Source organism: Zonotrichia albicollis, chromosome 11 (genome assembly GCF_047830755.1).
Source record: "Zonotrichia albicollis isolate bZonAlb1 chromosome 11, bZonAlb1.hap1, whole genome shotgun sequence".
Classification (NCBI taxonomy): Eukaryota; Metazoa; Chordata; class Aves; order Passeriformes; family Passerellidae; genus Zonotrichia; species Zonotrichia albicollis.
The window spans coordinates 5,544,835-5,564,938 of NC_133829.1; the positions used below are offsets into that span (position 1 = coordinate 5,544,835).

Here is a 20,104-nt window from a genome sequence, read left to right on the forward strand (position 1 = left end):
TCTTCTGTCAAGTCCTGATTTGTGAAAACTTGAGATTTGTCCAATTTGAAACTGTTTCTGTACAAAGCTTACTGACGGGAATTAGATCGTGATAATGCAAGCACACAAAACATGCTGGCAAAGCTGGCACTGACATTTCTGCTGCCACTTTCCCAGGCCATGTAGGGCTTTGTTGACTATTTCCAAGGCTACATGGATTCTTACAGGATGTGTTGTTGGCAGATATGTAAAAACTAAGTAGCTGAGGCTGAAGAGAAGACATTGAACTTGAGGAATCCCAACTGGGACCTCAAAACACTCCCTTACATTAACCCACTGTCAGTGAAAACTGCAGAATTATTTTTTCTTGTAAAGTAGGCAACTGAGAGAAAAATAACAAAAAATGGATGGGTGGATCACTTTTGAAAACCTACTGGTGGACTCATCTTTGAGCTGATTCACAGTGAGCATTTACACAGCTGGGAGGGTCAGGAATAAAAGAGCTAAAATAAAATCACTCACTGTATGGGCATCGTAAGGGAACAGGGACACCTCTGTGCACAGGAATATCCTCACAGACAGACTCTTCCGTGGTTAACAGCTGAGCAATCATCCTTATTCTGTGAAAAGAAGTGGTCAAATCATCAAACCCAGTAAGAAAAAAGCTGGTAAAACCTGCAGATTTACTCCTTTACAGTCACACACACAGAGGTTTCAGTACATACCCACATCCTCAGAAATATGCACCCATTAAATACATGAGGGCTGTTCCTAAACTCACAGCATGTTTACCTTCTAACTATTGCATAATCAACAAAAAATTACTTCCCAATGTTTTCCTGATTACTAGGAAAAACACCAGGAAAGGCAACAGAAACACAATTGTTAGATTAATGCACAAAGAAAAATTACTGCCTGCTTTCAAAGAAATCTACTCTTGCATTCATTAATTTGAATGAGGCTGCATAACCAGTTACTTAATAACTTTATTTAAATAACTTTATGACTAACCTTGCCACACTTGCAGAGTGTTCAGCAATATACAAAAAAATTCTCTAACTGCATTGCTTTCTAACTAAAGCTGCACAATCCTCCCCTCCCTCATTTATATTAGCAAATAAAGAATATCAGCATTGTTATAACACAATAAATGAATAAGCTTAATGGCACTGCATGCATTCACAAGGCAGTAACAGGTTGTGTCCAAACAGGAATGTATGCTAGTGTAGATTTATCAACATAACACAGCCACAATATCAAAGTGCACATGGACAAACTGAAATTGGTTTTTTGTCCCTTACAGCACCACTATGTAAAATCAGTTTTCTGAACCTCACAGAGGAAGATTTCACACAGAAAGACCCACCATTCTTTTGTATTTCTCACTGAACTCAGGCAGAAGCACAACAGATTTACAGAGGGAGGAGCAAAGACATAAAAGCCAGCCCAGTTTGACTGGGAATGGAGGGATGCCTGTGCTGGAGCAGCACCTGATGCCCTGCACAGCCTCAGGAGACATGGCTGGATTTGCTCACGCCAGATAAGAGCTTTCACTGAGGCCCTTCCCTGTCTCCATAAAACCTTGACAAGGCAGGCACAGCCTCCTGGCAGCCTTACATCACATGCCAGCAACAGAAGTTATTGGGCTAAACACGTTTGCACAAAACATTATGAAACACACTGCTGGGAGTCATTTAAACAACTCATCTTCTGCTACTGCTCTCTGCATGGCTCGCCTACTTGCACTGAAACCTGCTGGAGCCAAGATGTTGCAAATAAAGGCAGAGCCCAGCTCAACATGCACTTCCCAAGGCACTTACTACTTCCCATTCCCTTCCTGTTATTCTCCACCCCTCTCACTTTGAGGATCCACTGCCGTTGTTGTTGTTATTTTGTTTGCTTTGAGATTTTGTTACCAAGGAGCAGATTTATTCCTGTAGGTTTTTCCAGTTGCTTTCCCCAAGTCAAATGTTCTTTTTCCCAGTTAGATTGCCTCAGTTGCTGATTAGAAATGCCCATTCTAAAAGGGACCACACTGTGTCTCTGATATCTGACTGCATTTAACCCAAAGCGGGCAGAGTCCTCCTCAAGCCCAGCAGCAACAGAGTGGAATAAAAATGTTAAAAAAAATTTAAAAGGGGTTTTGTCAAGACAGCAGGGATGGCTCCACTGGGCTGCCACCTCACAGCTCCTGCACTGGAGCAACACATCAGTGATATTTGCTGCACAGGAAGCAGCAGGTTGTCTGACTGAGGCCACAGAAGAAATAAACCCATCCCTGGTCACTGCATTGCCTGAAAGTTTAACCATACTCTGCCTCTGGACCTCTACACCCACATTGCTGCTGCAGCTACAGCTTCTCTTACTAAGTATTGTATTTACAAATAAATTAACCCGAATGATGGCTATGATACGCAGTTAACAACAAATAGACAATGTGTTCTCATCAGAGAAAAGGGTAAATACAGTCTGAAGGGCACATGCACTCTGACATCAGCCATCTGCTTTTTCACTTCCTCAGCTCAAGAAGACTCACACAGATCTCCACCATGACAAGAAATGTTCCCTAGGGAGATTGCTGGAACATTGGGAATGGGGACCACCCTTCTCCTCAGTGGTGCTGGAGCTAAGATTGCTGGGGCCACCCCATATTCACACACACAACTCTTCTTTCTTCCCACATCAATTTCCTCTGTTTGTCTCTTCCATACAGAACAGTATCAATAGAAATGCTTTATTTTGAAGAGAGAGAAATTCTCCCTTGCATGTGGAAAGGGTGCCCTTGGTACCAACATGTTGTTCATGTAGGTCACAGGCCAGAAGCTTTCCCTCTTCCTTCCTCAGCCTCAGAAGTTCATGGCCAACTGTATTGCCAAATATTCCCTGAGCAACCACAGGGAAAAAAACATATTTTGCCAAATTATTGGTCTAAGCTTGGCATCTTTATTCTTCCCCTTTCAATGGCACATTGTGGCAAAAATCTGCAAACAGAAAACATTCAAAGAGACACACTTCCTGTTATCAAATTAACTCTGTTGTTCTTGATTTAACTGAATGGCTCCTTGTTCTTAGGTAACGAGAAAAAGACAATGTTTTCAGTCTACCTCCTTCAGTTTTCTCTTTAATATGCTGCCAAATCTCAAATGCTCAGAAGAATCCATATACTTTAATCTCTTCCTTCAGAGAAACTGCTTTTGATTGCACCTGTCATTTTTATTACACCCTTTTATTTCGCCATCTCCTCCTCTTTTGGGGGCAATAGGGACAGAAAGGATTACAGACAAAAAAAGTTGGTCATAGCTCACTATGACTGAACAAATATTTCTAGCATTTTATCCTCCCTTAAGTATCTTCTAATTATGGTTCTTGGAATTTTTCAGAATTTTTTTTTATGTGCTTTGGTTTCTTTCAGTAAAACACTCCATATGCACTCCCTTAAATTCACATAATATTTGGAGCTAAATGATTTTTTAGATGTTCTAGCAGGTGGCTATAAGAGATATTTCAAATGCCACTGAAAGCCTAGAGAAATCATCCTGCAATTCTACTTCACTTACTGACTTGACAGGAAGCCAGCAAAGCCACAAGTGAGAAATACTGCAAGACACTTTGAAAATATTATAAAAGTGCCAATATAACCAAGCAAATAAACTGAACAAACCCAAATTGATTTACACACTGGAATTATGGAAGAAATTGTCTTTCTTCACCATGGAACCATTCCCTGCACACCCAGAAGAGCCCCGTGCACACTGAAGATGCTCCTCGTTAATATTTTTGAAGTATCATCTTCAAAGTCAGCCCAGATGACAAAAACACACCTGAGCACCATGCCAGCACTATTACAGCTCTAGATTAATTAAATCCATTAATCCTTGTACTCATTTGTTTATCCAATGAAGGTGAAAACTTTGGGTCAGTGTGCATGCCAGCCACCTCTAAGTTCAAATTCAATCAGTATGTTTTCAGCTACAACTAAATGCTAATAAACACCTAAATCCATGGCAGCTGAAATTACCAACACATGCATCAGAGGCTGTTAGGAAGGTGCTCCTCACTGGAATGCATATTAGCACAGGCTCAAATTGGAAGGAACTAATGGAACTCCCCCAGTGTAAAACCTCTATTGATTCTGGCTGCTCTGGAATAGGATATTCATCCCAATCTCTGCCTGTCTGGCACATTCACTGGCTTAAAACCTAATGCATGAGACCTTGTACAAATTACAAGATAAGATAATTACATTTCCCTTATGCAACATAATATTTGGCTATGGAAGGTTCTAATATGAGTTTATAACCTCCATTAGGTTTATAGCGTCTGAATTCAGTGCCCTGAGAAACAAGGCCGACAAGAAGGTGATAACAGAGCTGGGGGAAAAGGGACTGAGGACTTTTTTCCATATTTTTATTTTATCTTTTTGCTATAAATTGAGTCTTCTGGCTCTAGGAGCCATAAATGAAATCATTCCTCCTTGGGAGAGAAAGGAAAATATCAGGGAAATAGCTCTCTGCTGGCTGAACAACCACTGCATGGATGGTTATTTCTATAACAGAACATACCAAGTACCCCAGGTTTTTAATATCATTGTAGCTCAGACACAGCCAAAGATAAACCTTTACAAGGAATGGAATGACTTCTTGTAAAGAAACCAACACTTCCTTCTTTGCAATAAGGGCTTATTTCAGTCCCTTATCTGGCAATGCTTTATGATAAGCACCAACAGCCACAGAGATAAGAAAATATCATCCAAATCAAGTAACCCTTTGTTGAGCATTACCAGTTTGCCCTGGATATTTCCTAACCCAGCACCAGTTATTACAAGAAAAGGGAATACTTTACCAGGGACAGGATGTTCCTTGGATCATCAACACCTTCAAGAAAGCATTGTGCCCCCTTTGCAAAAAAAAAAAAAAAAAAAAAAAAAGATAAACCCCAATAAAATAAATAAAAAACCCCACAAAAAATGAAAAAAAAAATTGAAAAAAAAATACAAAACAAGTCCCAAGTGGAAAGCTGAGCTGGGTGTGATTCCAGAGGGCAGCAAGGGACACTGAATTCCATAGAGCACAATATGGACAAATTGAGACAGCCTTTTCTCCCTGCAGCATATGGCAAATACCTGGACTTAAATTTGATAAGGCACCAGAAAAAAGAATCTAATCTCAATCTGACTCTGCACAGGCTAATTACCCAGGGGAAATCAGTGTTAGAATTATTTTTAGCACTAACAAGCATCACGGGGAGTGCACTGATGCAGTGCAGGTAAAATCTTCACTGCACAGGTGATTTGCTGCTAAAGCAGGGTCATGGCTTGGGCAGCTTCCAAATCTTCCCACTGAGCTTAAGCTTCCCTGTAGGGCTTCAAATGATGCCAGTCTGTGGATACAGATCCTGCTCTGCTGTAACAGATTCATTTGCAGAGCGTAGCAGGATGCTAAACTCAAATATATAAAATAAAAGCGAGACTTGACCTGTTGCTGTCAGCCAGACTAGAACAAGTGCTTCATAAGAAACAATTTTACATGCTTCAATGGAAACAAGATATCCAAAACAAACCAGCTTTATTTTCTTGATGTGGGATGAAAGAAATCTACAGTCTCTGCAGAAGATCACAAGTAACGTCCAGGGTAAATACAAAGCCTAAAGAAAATCCTGTTTGTTACATGCAGATAATAAAGGCATCTAAAGTAATATTTTCTATTTTAGGTTTGAGGTTTGTTGGTTTTGGTTGGGTTTGGGGTTTTTTCACAGATTCATGGGGTTTTAGGCTCTTTTAGATGCCATGCTTGTCTTTTTGATTTTTAATTGGCTCAAACGTGATGAGTTTCATCTTTCACAAACACATGAAACAAGCACACATCCTCCTCCAGTTAGCAGCAAGAGAGGAACAGGCCCACTTTAACTCCTTAGAGGCTCTTTTGCATAATCTGGAGGGCTTTTTTCTCAACATTTATGAGCAGACAGTAACTAGGAGAAATAAGAGAACGACCAGCTGCTACAAGCATCTTAAAATAGCATCAGATAGTGAAAGTTACTGAGAAAATACCATGCACCTGCCTCCAGCTTATGAAAGTATTGCTTTCATTTTGCTTCTGTCTTTTCTAAAACAGAAGAAAAATGATGAGTATGTATAGAGGAAATGAAGGAGGAAGTGTTTGGGTGTATTTTTACAAACATATTTCACAAGTTCCTTCCACTCTTTGAGCTTCCTTCAAAATACTGTGGCTTGCAGTTGTACCTGTGCAAGCAAAAAGGCCCTTCCAACCTTTCCAGCCGAATTTGTGGGATTGTACCAGAATGGGGCAATCAGATATGATCTTTCCAGTGCAAACAACGCCTGCTGGGCAGCAGAGCTCTCCAGGGACGCCTGTGCACAGAGATCTGCTCCCTGCAGTGCTGATGTGCACCTCAAAGCAGACTCCAAGGGAGATCCTGGAGGGGCAGATCCTTCTCCTGAAGGCACTGTGCCGTCTGCTGAATCACCCCAGCAGCTGGGACACTTCTTTCTTACTGACTGGATCTGGTTTATCATTTGTCTCGTTGTTCCCAATCCCATCAGAAGATCCCTGGGAGCAGGGGGAGAGGGAAAGCTGGTGAGCAGCAAGGGGAAGGAGAGGGGGTAGGTACATACAGAGTAAGAATGAGATGAAAAGAGCTCTAAAATAACTGGGCTCACATGAGGGACAGCACAAAATCAAGATAAAAGCAGGTACAGCCACGCTGAGGGAGCTGGTCCCTGCTGGAGGAGCTCTGTTGGGAATCCTCACTCTGTCCTTCCAGCCCCTGCTCACCTCCCTCACAACAAAAGGTTTATTTTTATAACAAGAGGTGCACAGAAATAGATCCTCCCTTTCCATAACTCTCAGAGAAAACAAACCTAGGAAGGAAATCAGAGACTCACTTCCACTGGAGGCCAAATCAACTCATGCCTTTTACTAGCACTTAAACCATATATTTCAATAAAAGCAGCCTGTGACTATACGCAAATTACTTGTCCATGTGCCAGAATTTTCCCCTAAATAACTACTATTACTGTCACACTTCTTACCAAATTTCAGTGACTATAGAGGAGAGGTCTATTAAAAGCTCTGTATGATTCTTTATTTAACAATTTACCAAAATAACCCAAACAGAACATTTTTGATTCATAAAAATGCCCTGATGACAACTTGAGCAGGAAAAAAACCTACTGGTTTGTCCTTTTTTTTTTTAATTTTCTCCTTACTAGAGCATGTTCCTCTTTCCAACAGTAACATGGCAAAAGCCAGCCTCAGAGCTTGGGTGTATCTGCAGGTAAAGTGAACCTGTGCTTTTGCAGTCTTTTAATTCCCAAAGACAAGAGGCTGAGTAAGGATCCCTAAAGAAAAGAGTTTGGTGTGTTGCAGCACAGCACTGAATGAGGGAATTGCACCAGCAGCAGCCCTGATTTTCTGCAAGAGCAGAAAATAACAGCACTTAAATACCTGGAGTTGTGCACCACACTGAAAAAGTTAGAAGGGACATAGACAGAGAAAGCCCTTAGCAATCTCCTGGTGAAGTCAGGTGTTTGAGGGTCTCACCCTGGACAATAATTTAGTACTCCAAATATGAAGAAGCCAATGCGTACAACTAAAATCAGTCACTTTGCTCCCCTGAAGTCATGACAGCAACATGCTCAGCACACAAATGGCAGCAAACCCAAAGACTCCTTAAACTCCTTTAAACTTCCTTTTTTTCCAACTGTAAGGACTGAACATATGCCAGCACAATCTCTAAATGCCAGTCATTTTTCACAGGAAAGAGCCACCTTTGAGGTTTCTCTTTCCATTCACCATCTGAGTTTTCAGCCTCCTGGCGCTCCAAATCTGCACCTGGTCTGCAGTTTTTGTTACAGCATTACTTTCTCACTGAGAAGATCAGGTAAAGTTTGTAAATTTAACTCATGTGCATTGGCAATTACACTTTGACACTTCCAAAGTCTTAACACTGGGGTTTTGGTTTGCTGAAGATGAAGTCCCTACACACAGGCAGCAGCAGCATCATAAGAAAACCACAAACTATGATTCCAGTAACTATTTAAAGCTTGAATAAAAGAGACAAAAATTAAAGCATAGGAATACTCTGCTGGGGTCAATAATAAGTGATCTGTTCAGGATTTTATTTGCAGAAATTCAGAGAATCTCAATTATAGCAAAGCCTGGTTTTGTTAATTCTAGTTCCTGGAAGTGATCCTATCAGAAAAGCTGCACAAAACAGGAATATTATCATTGCTGAGCTAGGATGACAAGTGATAAAGCAATTGAAAATTCACTTTTCTATGATTCAATATGACACACCTGCTGCATGAAAACCTGCAGACACACTATGCAGTCCATAAAAAACTGTCTGGGCCTGATTCATGTGGGGCATATTTGCCATAGGCAGGGTGGAGTAGATAGTTAACTTTAAAGACCTTCCCTTAATCATATTTACAGCTCTTGCTGCCCAACCACACTGGCTTTTCCTTTGTAGACTGCTACAACTGTGGGGGTTTTTTGTATGTTTTTAATCCTCCTTTCATGCACACATAGCTCCAGGCAGGATAGTTTAGAACAGATCAAGCTGACCACTTGTTATTATCCTGCCCCATTCACATTTTCTCAAAGTAAATGTTAAGTGCACAAATTATGACTACTTAGCCCCTAATTAACCAACAAAACACTGGGTTTATAATCATGGATGTTTAGTTCTGGTGAATACTGACTAAAAGGTATTTTAATTCAGCTGTCATAATTATACAATTTCCTGGTTTGGCTCATGAATTAAAATCACATAAAGCTCAAATCCAGAACTTTTCAACAGGTGTTACTAAACCCTTTAAAGATGTAGTAATGTTTTTTAAAATGGATTATAAGCTATTCACATTTCAGTTCCTCCGTCCAGCAGATATGGACTGGAGTCACCAATCTGACAAATGTCCTGAAATACAAACTGCTCACAGTCAGCTGAACAGATCTGCAGGTTTTCTGGTTCAAACAACTTTTGCACCCAAGTAGGTGAATGTTTGATCAGCTTTCATTTGCTTGCTATCAAAGGCCAGACAGATTATTTGTTAAATGCTACTGTGAAGCATTTGGTAAATGGGAGGAAAGAGAAGCCTTCCTGAACACACATCCTTGTAGTGAGATTTGTATCTTACAGTTTTACAGAAAATTCAGCCACTTATGCAATAAAATAAATTAAAATTGCACCACAAGCACAAAGGCACCCTTCCCACTATTTGAATTTGAGTAGGGAGCATTTATTCTAAAATAATTACAAGCAATCCCAAATAGCAGGAATCTATAAAATCCACTAGAATACATAACTGGAATTAGATGTTTGCATTCAAAAGGAAAACAAGACAAAATAAAACTCTCCAGTTAATTGTTTCCAAGTTGAAAAAACTGGGAACAAAGCCTGCTATTGAATGAACATTAATGATCTGCCATTTGGATCTGCAGATGTTTCCCATGAGGGAAGACAGCAAAAAAACATTCCTCTTCAAACCGAGGGAAGCAGCAGCGACAAGGGGATGAGTTATGTTCATTCATTTGGATATTTTTATTTGAAATTGTCAAAACCATTAGGTTCAATAAGATTTTACTTCAAGGGGAACCTGCATCCAATAAAATTTCAAAGAACTGAGCTCTTAATCTCTCCTCACTTAAACCCAAATGAGTCAGACTTTAAAAAAAAAGAACTTTCACGACCGTGATAAAGTGAGCTGAAAGAGCGACTGCCCCATCCTCGCTGACAGCTCCTGATCATCACCACCTCCACATCAATGGCAACACAGACAAATGCCTGCTCAAATAAATTAGCGTGGCCCCCTCATTTCCATTCACCCCTATTAAAAGTTTATCAAACAATATAGATTATATGTCCTGCCCTGGCTAGAAAACTTAACTTCAAGAGCAGGGCTTATCTATATGGGAGGAGAGAATGAAAGTGCACACTCATAAATCTTACAAAGACAGAGCTGCTTCTGTGTCTTAATTTATGGCGTTACGCAAAAGCAGAATTGTTTTATTTCTAGATTGGCTCTGATCTCAAGGCAGTAAAACTACACAATTCCCAGAATTCCCAAAACAGTGAAATTTTCCCAAACCTAATGTTTCCAGTAAAGCAAAATTTACTCCACAGACTACATCTATAGTTCTAGGAGTGGGCAACAGGAAGAATTGTCAAGGGTACAAGTGCTTCCCAGAAAGGAAGGATATGAATAAGATCTCCCTTTATTTCTCCCCATCCCAAAAGGCCAACAAAACCAAACAAAGATCTCAAAAGCTACGTTCGTATTTAGCTTGCATTTTAGCAAGTTGTTTTTGTGGGAAAGTGAAAACAAGCCAGTGAAGGAGCATCTGTGTAAATACACAAGAACCAGGCACCCACCACAGCAGGAGGAAAAGTCACCCCCTGGGTCAGGGTGCTCCAGCTCTCACCACCACTGACCAAAACACCAGAAGCAGCAAGCAAATGAATTTGTTTGATCTGAAGACCACCAGAATTTGCTACCAAGAGGCTCTCCTTTATGGCAAAATGGTCACAGAGAACATCCAACCTACCCAACATGAGGTTCCTCTCTGGTGGCAGGACGGGTTGGACACCTACGTGATCAGACATGAAGATCCAGCTTCAATTCCACAGGCAGACCTCAAGACTCTGAGCTCTGGGGTCTGTTTTCCTCAGAAATCAATAGGAAAGCACAGACAAAATTTGTCCCCATCAGTCCCCACCTAGGGTTTGACAGGAGGCAGTGAAAGAATCAGAGAAAGGGTTAAAAAAATTGCCTAAAGGTCAGCAGGCTGCTTATGTGAAGGAAAGAACAAAAAAAGTCTTCTTAGAAAAGCAGTGTGCATTTAAAAAATAGAAATCAAAACTAAAACTATTACATACTCCAGATTTTCCCACAATAATCCAGTTATTTCACAATGGAGTTTTGCAGCAGCACTGCAGCCTTGCAAAAGGTCAACTCCATCTGTGTTCTTTGCAGATTGCATTTATGAATAGACAGTTAATCAAAACTTAAGGAAATACAGCATATTATTTAGTTCAAGGTTTTTTCCCCCAAGTGTGGAAATTGAAGCTGCATCTAATGTTCACCTGTTTGAAACTATTCCAGACAAAACAGCAGTGATCCCAGGAAAACCCATCCAAATTTCCATCACGCACAGGACACAAGGGGACCACATCACTCCAAATATCCACTTAGCCCAATAAGCTGCCTCTAACTCTGACCAAAAACAGATGCTCAGGGAAAGACTATAAGGTCACAAAATCATACTGTGATTCTGCCTGCAGAATAATCCTTGTTTCCAGGAATCTGTGATTTAGGAGCCGCTTCAGCTAGAAATTGTACCTGCATCTTTGTGATTAACAGCCCCCGGCGTTTTCTCTCTTGATTTGCCAAATAACTTTTAAAATTCATTTATATCTTTAACAGGAAGATACTGGAGTAATGAGCTCCACAGATAAATAATGCTTGTGTGAAGCAGAAGCATAATTTAGCTATGGAAGATTTGTTTTTATTGAAGAGGATCTTAGGGAAAAAAAAATACCTTTGAATCATGCTCATTTACTCTTACCTCTTTAACATCTTGAATTATGTGAAATTATAAATAATTGTTTTCTGTTTACTCCACATCACTCAGACTGTTCCCACTCCTGCATTCTCCTCTCTAATGATCTCTCCTAATTGAAAGAGAGGTTCATTCAAGGAACCTGGTTACTGTTACACCATCCAAACATCTGACCTGGCACACACCACAGGTTTTTTTCGCCCCTCCAAGATAATTGATTTGTCTGAATGTATAAAGCAGTGCAAAACAACCTAAGTTCAAAACCATCTAGGAATGTTTCAAGAAAAGGTAATTAACATCTAATTTTCCACAGTCTTCACAAATATTTTACCAAGTAATTTCTAAGTTGAAAGAATAGTTTAAAGGGTTTGAAAATTACCTCTGGCTGTGTAGCTTTTTAAAGGACTGAAGTTTTTGATTAAGAAAAATTTGTAATCCCTTAATATTTCAAATAAATAGAGCAAGCCCCTTCTTTATATCACTCCAGAGTAGGTTTTTGATGAGTTACTGTAAACACAATTATATTCCTAAAAGTGTTTACCCTGGCACAGCGAGGCATGGAGGCCACAGGGGTGCCAAAAGTCAAATGTGCCTCAGGAGGTGACATCCTCAGGGCAGGACAGACAGACTACACATCCACAGTGCCTTGCAGCTCACAAGATACCCAATATCCAGGGAAGACAGAGAACATCTAACAGCAACAAAGTCTCTATCAGCAAAGCTTCCTTACTACTGATCTCTGAATTGGACCAAAACCATCTGCCCACGCAGCAATCAACCCACTCCGCGGCTATGCTGGTGAACCTGTAGTTACACCCAAGCTAATTCCTCCAAGGCAGAAATTACCAGGTATATAAAAAGGTGATCAATCATTTGATCTCACATGGGAGACTTGGCCCAGTTTCTCTTATCACTCTTGGTCTTCATTAGAACCTTCACACAGAAGACAACGGGGAGTTAATTTTCATGTGGATCACAGAAAATCTTCTATGGATTACAGTGGGATACACAAAGAAAGCCTTGATATTGAGACATGTAAATTGTTCAAATATGAATATTCCATCTGGTTCTATGATGATGTTATAGCATCAACATCTCAGGGAACAGAGGTGCACTCAGGAGCAGCTGTTACACTGATACGTGATTTAAAATCAGAGTTCATGGCACTCATGGTTCCAACATCCCCACAATCCTGAAAAGACTAGTTAAGCCTTAAGAAACAGACCCCTTGGGCCCAGGGAACATTTAAATGCTTAAGCTGAATAGGAAATAGTTGAATAGATTGAAAAAAACATGTTCTTTTTCTTATAAACAAGCTCCTATGCAAGCGTGTTATCTAATAAGTACAACTGGAAGTAGAATGGGAATGTGGGAAGAGTGCCAACGTAAATCCTCCAATTCTGGGGAAATCAGGAGCAATTTTCCACTCAAGGGTGGAAACAACAGAGAGGAAATGCAGAGCATACTTGGCATGCTTTGCTCTCCTCTGCTGAGGTAAAGGTTCCCTCTCCCAGTGCCCAGGCAGAGGGACCCCAGGGGATGAGACCCCCAACCCTCTGCACTTTGGGAGACTGGAATTCAAAATCTCACACTAGAATTAGTTCATGGTGCAGGTGATGGGCGAACAAAACAGTTAAAACCGAAAATTCTCACAATGAAGTGACAGCACGAGTTGTTACACACATCCTGTCTGAATTTGACAGCCACTGGTGGGGGCTTCATGCCAACCTTCTGCTGTCTATGAAAATTAAAGATAAAATGGGCAAATCTGCACAGTGTGGACTCAAGGAGGAGAAGCAGACACTCAGTATTGCCTGGAAATGTCATTGGGACCAACCAAGAAACTTCTGGGGTGAGGTTTATCCTCTATCCCAAGCCCACTCCAGCCACACACACACCCTGACTCCAGCTCCACCAAATCCCACTGAACTTCAACATCCAACGTGCAAACACTGTTCTCCTCAGGAGTGTTCCTTGGCTAAGCAGGTAGATTTTTAAAATAATCCTCTGTTCAAGTAAGAGGTGCAGTTAGTCCAAAAGCAGCTGCTTACATTACCAAATGCAAAAGACACTGGGAAAAAAAAAAAACAAAAACAAAAAAAAAACCAACAAAACCCTGCAGTGAAATGAGTGAAATTGAGCCAGTTATGGTTCTAATTACCTTGAATGACATGATAAGCAACACTTCTAGCATTGGCACAGCCTCATTCACTGCCCCAGGAGGGGATGATTACAGGAATCCCTGGGTTGTTCAGACACCCACCTTCCTGTCTATGACAGCAGTGCCTCTCCTCATGCCCTTGTTTATAATTGACACCTTAAACCCACACATCTACAAACTATCCCAGAGCTCCTTTAAAATAACCAAAGCTAAACTTGTCTAAATTGCACAAAATTTGCCATTCTTATTTTTTAAAAGCACAAAATTGTTTAAATGAAAATTTATATAAAATGAAAATTTCCTCTCTGCACCACTTTTGGTTTTTTCTTTCCACAGGCAAAGTGAAACTACACATACTGAATCCATCTTCAGGATACAGCACATGCAAGTTTATTTGCTTTATGATAAGCTATTTTATGATGGCATTGAACAGCAGCAAGAAATCAAACAAGTAAGATTATTACTCAAATATACTCATTCATCTTGACAGCTAAATCGACTCACTCAACAGTATCTTTTCTGAGAATTACTGCAAAATGCATGACAAATTCTACACTTTAATCACAGTAACCTAATAGTATATAGACATCCAGGTGAGAACTTTTATTTTCTTAATGCCACGTAGCAGCAATTCAGCTATCAGTGAGCTTTGACCAACTGTCATAAAACTAAGGACACCAGCTGGACCCCTGCCAGTTGCCATAGTTGTGCTAAGCAAATATCAATGAAAATTCACACTGGTTCTCATTACAATCGTACGAACAGCTCTTTAAAAAAAAAAAAAAAAAAAAAAAAGGAAAAAAAAACAACTGTGTCTTACACACTACAATTTCCATCAAAGTTACCCTTAAAACAACTCCGCTATGTCAAGGTACTAGCGTGAATGTTCCACTTTGTTGTTTGTTTTTAGTTTAGGGATTGTTTTATTATTACTATTAAGTGGTTTATTTATTTAGTCAAAGCCAACAGCCAACCAACTCAATTTCAGCCAGCAAGTGCACATGGGGATGCGCCGGCTCAGTGAGAGCTGCCTGAGGAAGCCGAGAATTTCCCCAGCATCATTTTCTCACACCAACGGCAACAAAAAGCATTATTCGCACACGGTGCGAGTCCCAGGAGCAGCATCACCCAGCCAAAAAAGCGAAGTAACCCCGAGCGTGCCATGGCAAAGTTCGTCCTGCGGGGCGCCTGGGGAAGCACCAGCAGCGGAACAGAGAGAGCGACCGAGCCAGCAGAAACGCGCCAGACCTCAAAAACGCAAACAAACAACGAGAAAAAAAAAAAAAAAAAAAAAGGCAAACTAAAACGCAAACTACAGAACCTCCCTCTCCGAACCCGCCGGGCTGCCCTGTCCGGGCGCTCCCCTCCTTTACCTGCCGGCCGCGCCCGCCGCCCATCGGACCCGCTCCGCCGCTCCCGGCCGGGCACGTGTGGCTGTCGCCGCTGTCACCGCCGCCCCGTGTGGCCTCGTCCCTGTCCCCGTCCCCTCCCGCCTGCCGGGGCGGTGCCGCCGCCGGCGCCTCCCTGCGCGCTCCGCTGCCCGCCCGCCCCCGAACCGCCGGGGCTGCCCGCAAACAGCCCGCCCCGCCGGCATCCGCCGCGCACCGCTTCCCTCTGGGCATCCCCCTGGAGGATCCTACCGGGGCATCCCCTGGAACATCCCCTTGGAGCATCCTCCTAGGGCATCTTCCTGGAGGGTCCTCCAGGGGCATCCTCAAGGGGGATGTTACAGGAGGATCCTCCAGGGGGATGCTCCACGGGGATCCTCCTGGAGCATCCCCTTGGAGGATGTCCGTGGAGCATTCTCCTGGAGCATCTTCCGAGGCATCCCCTCGGAACATCCCCCTGGGGCACCCTCTTGGATGATCTCCCCGAGGCATCCCCTTGGAGCATCCCCCTGGGACATCTTCCTGGACCATCCACCCGGGGCATCCCTTTGGAGCATCTTCCTGGAGGATCCCCCTGGAGCATCTTCCTCGGCACATCCCCCTGGAGCATCCCCTTGGAGCATCTTCCTGGAGCATCCCTCCACAGGTCCTGTCACTCACAGCATCATCCTCCCCCCTCCTGGACCTGCATCCTGCCCGCCACTCCACACCAAGAACTCCCACCAAAACCAGCACCCCAGGGACATCAGGCATGGTGGTGACAAAGGGCAGGGACTGGCAGCACTGCCCTAGAGAGCCCTGGGTGAGGGTGGAGCTAGGAAGGAAACGACATGAATGACGACAGGCCAGGGAAATACAATCAACAGCAGCGCTGCTGCCACGTAACACTTGTTCTTGGCTGCGTCTCCCAACAGGTTTTTTTGGCAGCATCTCCAGGTGCCTGACAACAGAGCCAAGGGTGCAGCCGCGTTGCAGGCAAGGAAACTGAGGCAGGACTGGGTAAGATGAGGAGCTTACCTGGTGTATCTGCCCATGAAATGTGGTCCCACACGTGTTTCTTCATGAGTTTGCCACAGCGTGGAAAGGCAAACACCTCCCAACAATGCCTTCAGTGCCAGGGAGTTTCTGGAGCAGGCTGGGTCACACACCTTCCCGGAGAGCTCACCCAGTCACCACTCCCACCTGCCCTGTTCAACATCCCTGGAGCGTGGTATCACTGCAGGAGGTGCAGAACAATGAAATGGGGAAGGACAGGCTTGTGGTGGAACATGTTTACATTCCATACGTGTCATTCTGAACAGAAATTACACCTCTTGCAGCTGACGTAGCGACACCCATCTCACACCATCGAGTGAAACTTGGTGATGTAACCACCTTGTGTCATTGCAAAACAGAAATGGTCGTGTGGGAAGGGTGTCACAGTGCAAAGAATTGTTCTCTAACCACTGAATAAAAATGTGGGGAAAACATGAAAAACCATGATTCCAATTCTTTCAGCAAAATCTGAAGAATTCACACCTGTGCACAATCCAATATGGATTCACAAAAGAAGGACCAGGAGCCATCAGTTCAGGAGTTGGGAGCTACACATCAGGAAGATTATTACTTGAACATGTGAGCAATTTTAGAGGAACTGGAAAAAAACCTGGCAATGCTTTATTTTGCCTCCTGACTTAAAGGTCATGTTTGAAGGGCCAGATCCTGATGTTCCAGCACAAGCTCAACAACAACACTGGTTACTGCAGGCAGTGTTACAGGTATACAGCAACTCCTAAATTGCATAAACCTTCCCAGAGTTTGTCATGATGAATAGGACAGCTTTACTCAGCTCATGCAATCAAAAATCTAAGGGGAACTTGGCTGAGATCAGAAAGCTAATCAACGAGCTCAGCTGAAAACAGAGAAGAAAGGAAACTTATGGCACTAATGTTTTTGTTTTCCTTTCATCTAAACCAAGAAAAATATCAGCTTCAGATAATTAGGTAAGTTTAGAACTAAAACAATACAACCTTTAAAACACTTTTCTCTTAGGTGTGTGATCCCACAAAATGTATATCAAATATAGTTCTGTGCATGTTTTGTCAAAGGCTGCAGCCAAGAGAGAAAAAACTGTAGACATGCCCGAAGGCAATCTAATAAAGGTGGCTGCTGATTTAGGGAGCAGCAAAGGAAAGCAGCCTGTGTGTGCCTCTGCCAAAATGAAATGTAACAGTGCTCCTTGGATGCAATAGGAGAAAGAGATACAGAAACTAAATTCTCATAGCCAATATGAGAAAAGATTGCCACAACATAGTGGTAATAAAGAGATACATTGATTAACTGTCACAAGATTACCCAAATATGGGCTCTGCAAAACATGAGCTTGAGAAATTTTCTTGTCTTAGGCATCACGTAGCTGTATTAAAGATGCTGATAAGGCCACAGAATGCTGAATATCAAGTTCTTTGTTTCTTCACTGCTAACTAAGAAAAAAAAGGAGGACAGTACTGGGAAGATACTTGGCATAGGAGCTTTACATCACTGGCAGGCTAAGGGGAAGAGAGAAGGAAACATGAAACTTTGGAAATGTCGCCAAGACATCAATCTGGGGGTATTTTTTGGATGTATCTAATGTAATCTGAAGTCATCAAGAGCCAAGATATGCATTATTATAACAATAAGTCATTAAGTATGACTTAAAGATGAGCACTAATTAAATCCCCCTGTAAAACACTTTGTCAAAAAAAGAAAAAAAGGTGCAGTTAAAAATCCAGCAAACAGAAAAATTTCAGCATGAGAAATTGAAATATGTATGTCTAAACAAGATTTCTTATTAGCTTTCCATACTCACAAGGAGCCCCTGTACACCTTCTCTTCGTGCACACAAATGTTTTTCTTCTGGATTTTATTAAAAATGTCATTATCAATTCCTGTGAGGGAAGAGAAAATATATAATTGAGAACCATAGTTGGCGTTATCAAATCCTACTCATCTTTTGTGTGAATATCTCATTTTCTCTGGAGAGAAAGAAGACCTGTCTTCTCAGCAAAGGAAAAAAATCGCAACTTTTCTTCTTTTCTTATCCTGTATTCTGAAATGCTGTTCACATACCCTCTATGCTGAAAGAAAAAATGACCTTCTCAGCCTTTACCAAAACCTGGCCAATGTGGATCAATGTGAGGCTGCTGAAAATAATGACTTTAGCTCCTTTCTTAATTACAGGTTCAGCTGCAACCTTTCAGAGAGGCAGCAAGTGAAGCATTTATATCCAGCCCACCCCTCTGCACAGCCTGTTTGCAGCAGCATTTCTTCAGGGTTGTGAGGAAGAGGCATGAGGGCACAAGGAGATCAAATCACAGAAGAAAAGAGTCACAGAATGGTTTGGGTTGAAAGGAACCTTAAAGCTCACCCAATTCCATCCTGGGCAGGGGCAGCTCTCACTAGAACAAGTTGCTTAATCCACTTCAGCCTGGCCTTGGACACTGCCAGGGATGGGGCAGCCACAGCTTCTCTGGGCACCCTGTGCCAAGACCTCATCAGTCTCACAGGAAAGAATTTTTTGTGTATATCTAACCTGAATTTCCCTCCCATGTAAGCTAAAACTCCTTTTCCTGACAGTGTATCTGCTAACAAGTCTTTGGAGCTCCATCAAGTTAAAAGCTTGTCAGTAATTCCTCCTCTTATCTCACCTACAAGTGGAAGGTGTTCACTGGAAGCACCACCAGAAGCTTTGAAGATGTTCTTATCAGGATTTTGAGCAATTCTGTTTGCACCCACGTGCTCACCTCCAGCTTTGCTGACGTGTTTACAGCACTTGTCTTGACAGATTGCTTGGGACATTTGAGAGCCTGGGACACAGCCCCTCAGCCATGCAGCTGATAAAGGCTTTTCAAAACCCCAAAGTAAAATCCTGCAAGAGTTGAGTGTTATGTTTCATTTCTTTTGGACAGGTGGGTCCCAGAGACCTGGTGACCCCAAAATACAGAATTACGAGTCCCAAAGTTGCAGCCCATTTTCCTTGCAGCTGAGCACCTGGTTTACAGGCAGAATTTGGAGCAGGACCAAGGGTGTGTTTGCTCCCAGCTCTCAGTGTTAAGCCATTCCCAGAACACAAACTAAGCCAACTGCAAGGTTTAAGTCATTCTGTGCAATTGCACAAATAAATGCACTCAAGACTTTAGGAGACTTAAGCATGTCAGTAAGTCTGGGATTAAAAAATGAATAATGATAATTAGTTATGGCTTGACTACTTTCTTTCAGCTCCAACAGGTTACCTTGAAAAACCACATATTTTCAATCTCACTTAATGTCATTATGATTCACCTTATCAGTTAAACGTGTGATACATTCTTGAGGGCTGGATTCTCTGCCCTGAAATGTCACTGACCATTTTTTTGTCTCTGCCCATGTGGCATTTCCGCAGCTAACCTGAGCTTAAACTTCTCAGAAATGAAACCATCACAGCCTCAACCTTCCTCCTCACTTTTTCAGTCCCATGCCCATGTTTGTGTGCAGCTTCACCATTTGAGCAGCACTGACAACATTTCCATCAGCTGTACAAGGAGAGAAAGAACAAAGATGTGAGACAATTGTTTCAACTGCTCAGGATTCATTATTAGCTTTTAAATGCCATTTCAACAGGCTGTATTTTGTGACAGAATTTATAATTCAGAATCTATGCAGTAATTTTCCTGACAATCCATTGAGCAGCAATGCTGGAGACTGTTTCTAGTGCAAACAATGAGCTTTTAGAACATTTGAAAATTCTGGTTCATCCTGAGCCTCTGGTTCATCCCAAGAGCAGAGCAGAGCTGAGCAGTGGGTCTGTGGGCTCCTGAGATCAGATGACAACTTCTGGAACCAAAATGTAGTCAGGGATTTAAATAAGGGGTTGTATCCAGAAATCTCCAAGGAATTTACCAGCATTAATCAATGCATCCTCATACATCTCAGAAGTATTGTCAGAAAAAAAGGCTGATACAAGCAAAGGGGTTTTTTTTATGATTGGCTCAGGA

The 20,104-nt window shown here is 42.1% G+C and overlaps 1 protein-coding gene across 1 annotated transcript in view; it reads right to left on the reverse strand.

The window, feature by feature from the left end:
- Positions 1 to 15,235, reverse strand: part of MCTP2 (multiple C2 and transmembrane domain containing 2) — a 116,763-nt gene extending 101,528 nt beyond the window's left edge. The window contains exons 1-2 of the mRNA XM_074549201.1: positions 15,096 to 15,235; positions 502 to 599 (exon numbers count right to left, since the gene is read on the reverse strand). The gene's annotated coding sequence lies outside the window, so the exon portion shown is untranslated. The remainder of the gene's footprint in view (positions 1 to 501; positions 600 to 15,095) is intronic.
- Positions 15,236 to 20,104: the final 4,869 nt, after the last annotated feature.